The sequence below is a fragment of the Octodon degus genome, unplaced genomic scaffold (assembly GCF_000260255.1).
Source record: "Octodon degus isolate 3935 unplaced genomic scaffold, OctDeg1.0 scaffold00090, whole genome shotgun sequence".
Classification (NCBI taxonomy): domain Eukaryota; kingdom Metazoa; phylum Chordata; class Mammalia; order Rodentia; family Octodontidae; genus Octodon; species Octodon degus.
This window is the reverse complement of record NW_004524666.1, coordinates 4,591,342-4,601,426: the sequence shown is the minus strand read 5'-3', so window position 1 is coordinate 4,601,426 and position 10,085 is coordinate 4,591,342. Positions and strand designations below refer to the sequence as shown.

At 40.6% G+C, this 10,085-nt stretch overlaps 1 pseudogene; it reads left to right on the top strand.

Annotated features, from left to right (window-relative positions):
• Nucleotides 1–8,216: 8,216 nt before the first annotated feature.
• On the top strand, nt 8,217–8,599 carry LOC101568185 (annotated as a pseudogene).
• The last annotated feature ends 1,486 nt before the right edge of the window (nt 8,600–10,085 follow it).

Sequence of the window (10,085 nt, the reverse complement as noted above, 5' to 3'; positions counted from 1 at the left end):
TTATTGCTCATTGTTATGTGGGGGAATTCCTTCCCAACCCACATCTGGTCTTTTGCCTTTGCAGCAGAGGGTAAGAGTGGATTCTGTCTGACCTGTGTCCCTTTATCATTTCTGGGTTCAATGGATCTTTTTCCCTTTCAGGATGGCTCTGTTGCTATTTTTTTTTTTTGTTGTTGTTGCTATTGTTTTATTGGTGTTTGTAACTAGTTCGGTGAGCCAAACATTTTAAAATTTCATGGTGACAACAGTAATGGCAATGATTTTAACCAACTTAAATTAGTTTATCAATTCCATCATTGTTAAATCCACTGAGAAATTAGCAATAGTAAGTACACACATAATCTGGTCTCCTTAAAGGAGACAGACATCTGTTTCCTTTGGCAGCAGTCTGTTTCCAGGTCCTTACTTGATACCATGTGCGTGCCTAACTCCTGTTCACAACAATGGCTTTTATCCTGGAGGTTTCGTAGTGTAGTTAATTGATGCCTTTATCTTTTCATGAGGGATGCCAGCTCACATCAAAACATTAAAAAAAAAAAACCCAAAACACACTACAAAGGCTTGGCTTTATATCTGGTAGAAATAAAGAACCTCAAAGCTAGACTCAGTATTAGAGAAAAATAAAGATTGCTTTCATTTCATCCACATTGCTGAAAAATTTGCCTATATTCTTTAAATTTTCCTGTCATCATTGAGAATTCAATAAGTACTCAGGTCTGAATATTAAAACTCTGATTTGGGCCTTTGAAACATTTAAGTGTCAATCAAAATAAAACAGAAAAGGGGTAAGATGCATTTCCTGGATGAGGGGAGAGCCAGCAAGCAATGTGGTTGGAGGCATGTTGCACTGTGGGGTTGGGGGCTGAAGCGTCATCCAGTGGAAATCCGATGTCTCTATAAATATTGGAATAAACAGATTTATCTGTTTATTTGTTGCAATGCTCTGCAAAGGGATAGCTGCAATCAAGGAAAGAATAGCAATCATGTCCTACTCTCCAGAAAATCAGATTTTCAAGTAGGTCAGGAGTTCCACTGTGCTCAAAACGAGTACACAATGGAAATTGATGCATGAAAGTTATGGTTATTTATTCATCATCTCCAAAAGTGTATGCTGAGTACAAAAACATGACGCTGGAAAAATTCCAGACTGAAATCTAGATGGCCAGGGTCACCATTCAGTTGGCTTAGGAAGATAAATATGGGGAAAGTTTAAATGAAAGCAAGAGACAATACACAATTAAGTCCTCAATGGACTCTCTGGAAGATAAAATCTGTCTAAAGAGAAAACAAAGCTTTCTACTTCCAGGATGTCAGGCTAAGAAATGCTTGTGTAATTGTGTCGCCTTATTTTCATCATTACTCATCATTGTTCTCATTCTTGTTACTGCAATTTTAATTTTTTTTTTTTTTATTACAGGGTCTCACTATGCAGTTCAGACTTGTAGTGATCCTCCTGTTTTTAGCCTCCCCAGCAGCTGGGATTATTGGCATGAGCCACCGTGCCAAGACTCCATCACCGGCTCAGTGGACCCCAGGGACAGGGCTGGCATGGCATGTGATACTGGGGATCAAATCCTAGTCCCTGTGCTTGCCTAAGCAGGCCTTAATCCACTGAGCTATGTTGCTGGCCCTCATTACTGCTACTTAGTCTCAAAACCTAAGTCCAGAAATTTTCTCTTCGAAACCTCAATCCAGAAATTTTCTCTTTGAAAGCAAGTAGTAAGACTTGGTGTTTGGTTAGCCACTTCAGTAGGAATAGTTGAAATTGTGTATTCTTTCAACTCCAATTAGCCACAGGTATATTTTAATAATTATAGCTTCTTTTCCTAGTAATTATTACAATCATATGGAAAAAACAGACTAGTAGTAAATATTGAGTTGTACACCCAGCTTTTTTCAAATCTTAATATTTTTCCCTGTTTCCTTCAAAAAACAGTTTTCCAAGACAAAGAAAGACAGTTCAAGCTCAATTAAATCCCCCTACATATCTCACTCCTAACTCCATTTCCTTTCTCTACTCCTAGTCAAATTAACCGCTATTTTCAATCTACCGTTCGCCTTGCATGTTCTTGACTTTTATGGCTCAGATTCCTCACTCTTCATGTTTTTTGTTTTATTTGAAAAGCATCATGCTGTATTATACATTTGCTGTTTCACTGAACACTGTTTTTGAGCTGTATCCATGTGGGAATGCACAGATGCAGCGGCCTTCTTAAGGATGTGGATGAACACACCACAATTCATCTATCCCTTGTGTTCACAGGCACGTGGGTTGATTCAGATTTTTTTTATGAGAAGCAAAAATTCCACAGATATTCTCAAAGAAGTCTCTGTGCATGTGTTCTAGAGTTTCTCTAGGGGTGGAATTGCTGGATCATAGAGCATATACATATTTCACTTTCCTAGCTAATTGTCTCATTACTGCCCACAGAGGTTGCACTGATATACACTGATGAGACGTGTACACAAATATCTGTTTCTCTCCATGCTTGACAACACTTGCTATTGTGGATACACACCTGAAAAAATTTACCATTGTTTATTCACTTAAAGTGCCTAAACTATGACTACCTATCAATGCACAATTACTTTATTATTGAAAATAGCATATTGTACATTATTACTAGTGCCGTAGAATAATCTCCCATGCCTATAAGACTTCCTACTGGTGAAAAATGACTAAAAAGTCAAATTTTTCCCCTTGCTGAGATGTTTTAGGATGTTCTTCAAGTTGTAATCACAGTTTTTAGCTAGAAAACATTTTAGAAATCATCATATCCAGCAACGCCATTTAAACATACAGAACTGCAAGAGCTATGCCCAAAATCAAACACCTATGAAAATAGATGGCAGAATTATCGTTAACTTGGAATCTACTGTGAGTTTTCCTAGCTCTTCTTTTTCACTAAAATCACCCTCCTTTACCACTTACCCCAACCCATGCAGCAGGGAATGCTGTTCTTGTTCAGGGTTAAGTGGCAAAAAGAAGGGCTTGATTGTCAAATGAATGAACCATAACAATACGATTTCTAAAACCTATCAATTCCTGAAAGATCTTTTGGGACTTGTCTGCTCAGTCACAGGGGTAGAACTTAGAGGTTGTGCTGCAGTGAGTACACTAAGTAAAATGTATGACGTAGGCAGTCATCAAGAGGGTCTCAGAAAGCAAAAATATACACAGGTTCAGGTCCAGGACTGTAACCAAACAGGAGGTATAAGGAGGATAAGGAGACCAAATCATCACAAAAGAACTCTCTAAAAAGTCCAGCAAGCCCTGGAGCTATGACCTCATTAAATTCCTCCCGCCTTAGGGCAGGGCAGGATCTGACCAGAGCAGGGACATGAGAAAGGACAGGGATGTCCCATGATCTGGCCCACTGGCAGACACAATGAACTCTGTGGCGGCTGAAAGTAGAAATCCTTGGGAAGGGGAGAGTGAAGATGGGTTATCCCAAGCAGAAGGAGCAGCAAGAGCTGGGCAAGGATGTGAGGGAAGCCATCTCGTGTTGGGGAAGATAATACATAGTCTATATGAGTACAAGGCAGGGCAGGATAGGAAAGAGAAAGTGGGGCCAGCTTGTGGAGTATCTTGATTTACAAATCACAATTTGTCTTTCTTTTTTTAATTTCATTTTATTTTATTTTGGCACTGGAACTAGAACTCAGGGCCATGGCTTACCAAGCAGGCAGTGTGCCACTGAGCTACATCCCCAACCCCAAATCACTATTTTGAAGTTACTTCGTTAGGAAATAGAGAATCATTGACTACTACCCTACTTCATTGGTTTGCTCTAGGTAAGGAAGTCATGTAATCATTTTGACACTACTAAGCTTCCTTTGCACAGGCTTCTTGTCTCTTCACTCAGGGGTGTATCTTCAACTTATGACAGTGCCTGCCATATGAAAGAGCACACACATACGCGCGCACATGTACACACACACACACACACACACACACACAACCATCAACAAATGTATGAATCTCAACTCTACCCTGGTGGCTATGTTTGGGCAGAGGGAGGCCCAAAAGATAGACAACCTGATAAAGATTTTTAAAAATTAATCCAAAATCTGATTTTTGAGATTGATTCATAGTAATAGGAATGAGTTGAAGTAGTTGGAGCAAAAGGAGACAATGATTAATTGCTCCTTTTCTGGGGAGGGCAGATTGAGGTCGAGGATAGCTCAGCAAAAAGGGAAGTAGCTTTAGAGTCTGCATGTCTGCATGAGACCACGCAGTCAGCGTGAGGAGCTTGTCCACAGTGGGTGGGACCAGAAAGTTCAGTGTAGGTACCTGAGGTATATACAAAGACCTCAATTTAGCAGCAATAAGGCTGGAGCTCTGTGGCAGCCTTAAAGAAAAATAGACATTTATGTGCAAGCCAGTTCAGTAATTTTCAGAAGCAGGCTGATTGGGAATAAAATTCAACAGAATTGGGAATGGCAGCTGGCCCTGACTCACCTGGCCTGCCTCATGATCCAGCAGCATAATGACTTGAGGATTCATCTCTGAGAGGAAACATGCTGGGCTTCTTCGACCCAAAGACCAATTGCTGCTAGATCTTCAGGCCCAACACCCTCAACTATAAGCAACTGACTTTTCTTAGGTGTCAGGGTATGATGATAGGACAAGACTTCTGCTGTTCCATTCCTGACACTGGGGCTCATTAGACATGCGACTTTAGGCAGGTGACTTAACCTTCCTGCTTCTTTATCCAGACAACAGGAATAGGAATAGTACCTCCCCCCCAGGAGATTGCTGGGAAGACCAAGTAATGAAGGGAGTGCACGGAGCACTGTAAGTGGTACAGAGTAAAGGATCTGTAAGGGTCTGTGAGGCTCTGTATTGAAGACTGGAATATGTACTCCTATTTTCATTTGTGAGCAGGGCTTGCTTACACCAAGTCTTTTTAATTCCCAGCAAACTGTATATACAACATTTCAACAGAATAGAAAAAGGAATCCCCACTGGTGTTCACTGGGCCATCTCCTTAGCTGTAGATTACAAAACACACCGCTCAGGCATGCTGCCACTACAGCGAGTCTAGCAACTCAGGTGCACTAAGTTCTCACAATTGAAAGAACCCTGGGAGAATTTCAATGCCATTGTTTTGGTGACTTCCTTTCACCCTGCTTTGAATTTGTCCCAGTTCCAAATTTATACAATACATTATGATGCCTTTAAAAGAGAGTTTCATTCAATATTGAGAAAGGGAAAAGGAATTCATGGACCCATGTCACTTAGCAATCACTGACCTGGTCAGGGTCCCAAACTCCCCAGCTTCCTAAATTCTCCCTGGGATGGGTGTTTTTTTTTGAGTTGTGTTTTTGGTTTATTTGTTTTGCTTAGGCCTTGTTTAACTTATTAATTTTTTTTTATCAGGAAGGTTTGTTTAAAATGAGTCTATCTTTTCAGGTTTTTTCATTGCTTTAGTACACCACCAGCCGCGAGGCAGTGGAATTTATTTAAATTGCCACTCCTTGTTACTGTTTAAAGCTGAACCGTCATAATACCCGTACAAGGGTAATCTATCAGCAAACATCAGCAGGCCAGACATACTGGCAGTCCCCAGTCAATCTGTAACTGAAAACTAAAAGTGTAGCAGGAAATCCTAATAATGAAACTCGCAGGATTAGAGAGCTGACCAAGCAGAAAACAAAAAAAGTAGGTGATAACTGCTAAGAAGTGCAAACTTGCCGGTTGCGGGGTCTCTAAGGATTTTCTTGATGTGTGGGCAGATCTTTGTGTATTTTTGTGTTCATTTTAGCCATCCAAAACAACTATTGGCTCTGGGTTATTTTCCATCTTCTTCCAAGATAACACCATATAGCTGTCTTTAGCAGAGCTATTCCAACAAGCATGTTTTCCCTAGGAGTCTTCCGCAAAGTAATAGAGAGTTCAGGTTATCATATCTTAAGGTCATGTGTTACTAAATCACACTCTGAGGAGAGATAACGAGACTACCCAAGTCGGGGGAGGTGGGCGTGGTGGCTATGAACTTTGTTCTAGCCAAGGTCCCTTTCTCTCTAGGGGGCTAAGTGTGTCAGCTTCGGGTGGTAAAATGTATCAGAACTGGGTGGGGTAGGGTAAAGAAAATAAGAAAGATTGTTCTGCCATTGGCTTAAAAGCTGCATAGGTCCACCTGGGTCCCACGGTTGGGAACTGGTGATTTTGCCTGGTTTTGCCAGTGAATCACCATGTGGCCTCCTATGTCCTGGCTTTCTCTGCTCTGAAATAGAGCCTTGACACTTACCTGTCAAGTGTGGAATGTGGGGATTTGACAGGTAGGTCCATATTCAGTTTGGTCATACTAACCCAGGTTCCTGATTTTCTACACTGGATCTTGGGATCTTCCTGTCCACTCCCAGCCCCATGTATCCTTAGACTTTGCTTTGGACACACACAGGCTCTGGCTGCAGAAGGAAGAAGTAAAATATAGACTAGACCAAGACCAACAGAACATACTTCCTGCAGCTGCTAACTTACCCTGGTGGCCCTCACTGCACCCCACATGGACCACAGCCCATGCATCTAGAGACTCTACAGGCCTCTTAGTGACAAGAACTATACACAGAAACTATGGCTACAGTAAGAAACTCCCTCTAAGACTCCTCTGGCATTCTCTGAAGGCAGAGGACATGGCTGCAGTAACTTCCTACAGGCCAGAGCTGCTGATCTTTCAGTGAAGACTCTTAAACCCTAGTAGAGACACCACTGGCATGAAGTGTAAGCGGGCAAAATAATCCTTTTATAAGAATCTGAAGTAACTTCTATACAGTTGGAATCTGTTTTGCCTCCTCTCACACCCATGTACACAGCTGAAGTCGTGGAAATGTGGCAGTTAGTAAAAGGAAATATTGTTCATCAGATTGGAAATTACTTTTTGTTGTTGTTGTTGTTACATTTTATTCAACATACAAGAGTTTTGTGGTGATAGGACTTAAAAGACAAAACCGAAGACCTAAAATATATTTGCCTTTGCAGCCTCTCAACATTACCAGATCCCAAAGAAAGATGAGCAGATACAAAAGGAAAAGCCTTTCAGTACCAGCTGGGAAGTTTGCCCAACGCAGGCTACTTCGGGGCCTACCATGTGGATCCACTTAGACTCCCCGTGCACGTCCAGCCAATACATGTACTTGCTACATCGAAATCATTTTGAGGCTCAGCACTTCCAACTCCTGAAATGCCAGGACTCTCCTGGGGCCAGTTTGTGTCCTCCTATCACAGGAATCTGGGCTACTTTGAATACGGGTCCAAAGGTGGTAGCAGGTCAGCTTTAGCTCCACCCAAATTGGGCTGCTAAGTATCCTCTCAAGCAGATAAACCAGATGATTATTTATTAGAACTAGAGAAATCTGAGAATTTTACAGAAATAGTATTATATTCATGCACATGTAGGAAATCCTCTCAGATAAACTTCTTGCATCTGATCCTCTTAAAATGAAGACCAGGACATACGTATGTTCAATGATACATTTTTATTGGAAAAAGGCACATGTCTGTACATGTATGTACAAGAAAATGTGCATCATATTCTGCTACCTAATTTACATTTACTTTTATGTGATTAAAATCATCTTTAAAATTTTGTTAACATTGTCCTAAATCTGATTTTTCCCATCACATAAATTGGTTGGTTTGTGCCACTCCCTGCCCCCATATTCATGAGGTGGTAAATTTTACATTTTGGACCTTGATAGCTTTATCTAAACTCTGGAGAAGACATTACGAAACTTTAGAATATGAGTTTCACTAACATTTGTCATCTGATTATTTCATAAATGTTTGTTGTAGCAGACAATCCGAAGTTTCAAGGACAGATTCCTGCAAATCTTCAAAAGTTTAGCCTCTTTCAGTTAACAGTTATACCTATAGTACTATCTCTGAAGCCAATAGAGAGAAAAAAGAAAAATATTCCCTGGATGTCTCTAATCATGCTAGTGTCATCTCAATTCACATTTCATGCATTAGTCCTCTAGGTTTACCTTAATGTGTACTCAAGTTATAGTGGAAATAAGACTATTTGTTCAAACTTACTTTGAAAAGAGTCCTAGAAGAAACTGTGATCTGCTGAAAAATAGGCACATGCAGAATCACTGGAGTGATACAAATGCTCTGAAAGCATTTTCAGATATCTAAATGTTCTCTCGATTCCTAACACTGGTATGTTAGTAATCAGGTATCTCAGAAAAGGCTCTTGGGGCCCAGCAGCATGGCTCCTGCAAAGAAGGGTGATGAGAAGAAGAAGAAGAAGGGCCACTCTGCCATCCACAAGGTGGTGCCCCGAGAATACACGATCAACATTCACAAGCGCATCTACGGAGTGGGCTTCAAGAAGTGTACCCCTTGGGCACTTAAGGAGTTCTGGAGGTTTGCCATGAAGGAAATGGGGACTCCAGGCATGCGCATTGACACCAGGCTCAACAAAGCTGTCTGGGCCAAAGGAATAAGGAATGTTTCATATCGTATCTGGGTCGGTTGTTCAGGAAATGGAATGTGGATGAAGATTCACCAAACAGGCTGTATACCTTGGTAACCCACGTCCCTGTTATCACGTTCAAAAATCTCCAAACAGTGAATGTGGGTGAGAACTAACTTTGAAATAAAGTTACAGAACTGCCAAAGAAAAGAAAAGAAAAGAAAAGGCTCTTGATCATTCATCCGTCAGTCCATCAGCAGCAGGCCTTTGACTGCGAAAAACTGTGTCTCTCCATGTATGCAAAATACCTGTGTATGGTTATAAATAAACATATCTGTCTGACTTGGCCTTTATAATCTGCCAAAGAGTGAAGTTCCAGTTACTGTGGTGTGTTGGCTTGGTTTGTTTTGGTGCTGGGCAAAGGGTGTGGAGGCTTGTGCATGTTAGCCTCGTGCTCTGTGACAGACTACACCTCCAGTAAATGCAAAATACTTAACTGGCTTCATTCTAGAGTCAGGGAATGCTTCACTCCATAAAATATAGTAAGTGTCCCAAGCAGAGGAGTTTGGTTTTATAAACAGATAAAAGCTGAAGAAAAAAAAAACAATAACAAAGATTGGTCATTTCAAAATTGCTTTCCTTGTAAGGCTGGAAAGGGGAGAGAGAACAATAGAAAACTAACTGGCTAACATCAGGCTATTTTATGTTCCCTTTCTTGTGAAAAAAGCAGAGCAGAAAAAATTTCATTATTAAGCAAACTGAAATGGGCCTGTGTAGAAACTGTCTGAATTCTTGGGAGATGAACAGTTTCAGCCTGGTGGCATGGAACGTTATCATGAGTGAGTCCATTTTTAACTTGGTCTCTTAAAGTCTAGTGCATGAGCTTAGTCCAAAATAAAGACCTCCTGTCATTTTACTTAATGCCATTTTAAATGTGATTTGATTTTTAAAATACTTGGAGATGCTATACTTCTTCAAGGACCTCAATCAAGAGCATAAATTTCATAAGGAGAATCTCATTCCTTTGCCTTCAAATGTCCTCTTCTATTACATTACAAACAGCCCTGGGATAGTGCTAACACTTGTAATGCTCTGGTGTAAATAAAGATACCTGACCCTCTGAGGAGAGTTAGGTTTGATTTCCAGGAAAAGTAAAAAGGACAGATGCTACTGACTTAGCTGAGGAACTCTGGATGAAGAAAAAGGAGTCTGAAAAAGGAGGGAAGAGTTGCTACAAAAAAACTCTCAACTTTTCTGAGGAAAGGAGAAGAGATAGGAAACATGGAAACATCAAGCCATACAGTTACATGTAGAAGATAAGCAAGGCAATGATCCTGAGAATCTTCAGAAGATTTTTTAATCTAGTAGTTAATTGGAAAAATTCTCACCCTGACTAACTATATATACTGATACCTGTGAACTAAGGTACTGCACTGCAGATGGTAATTTGTAATAGTAGTTTCATGCTTGGAGATCCTGTCATTCTGATCTTCTGAATATGGGCTGCTTGTCATGACATGCCAATTGCTGCTATGATGTCTCTCGGGTAGGTGGTTGTTCAAGAAGAAGGGGGTGGTGAAGGAAAGCAAGAGAGAGGAAAAGGAAAATTGAGGAACTGTCCTGCTTCAAGGTTGTATATGGTTAGATTTTTGGACTTATGTG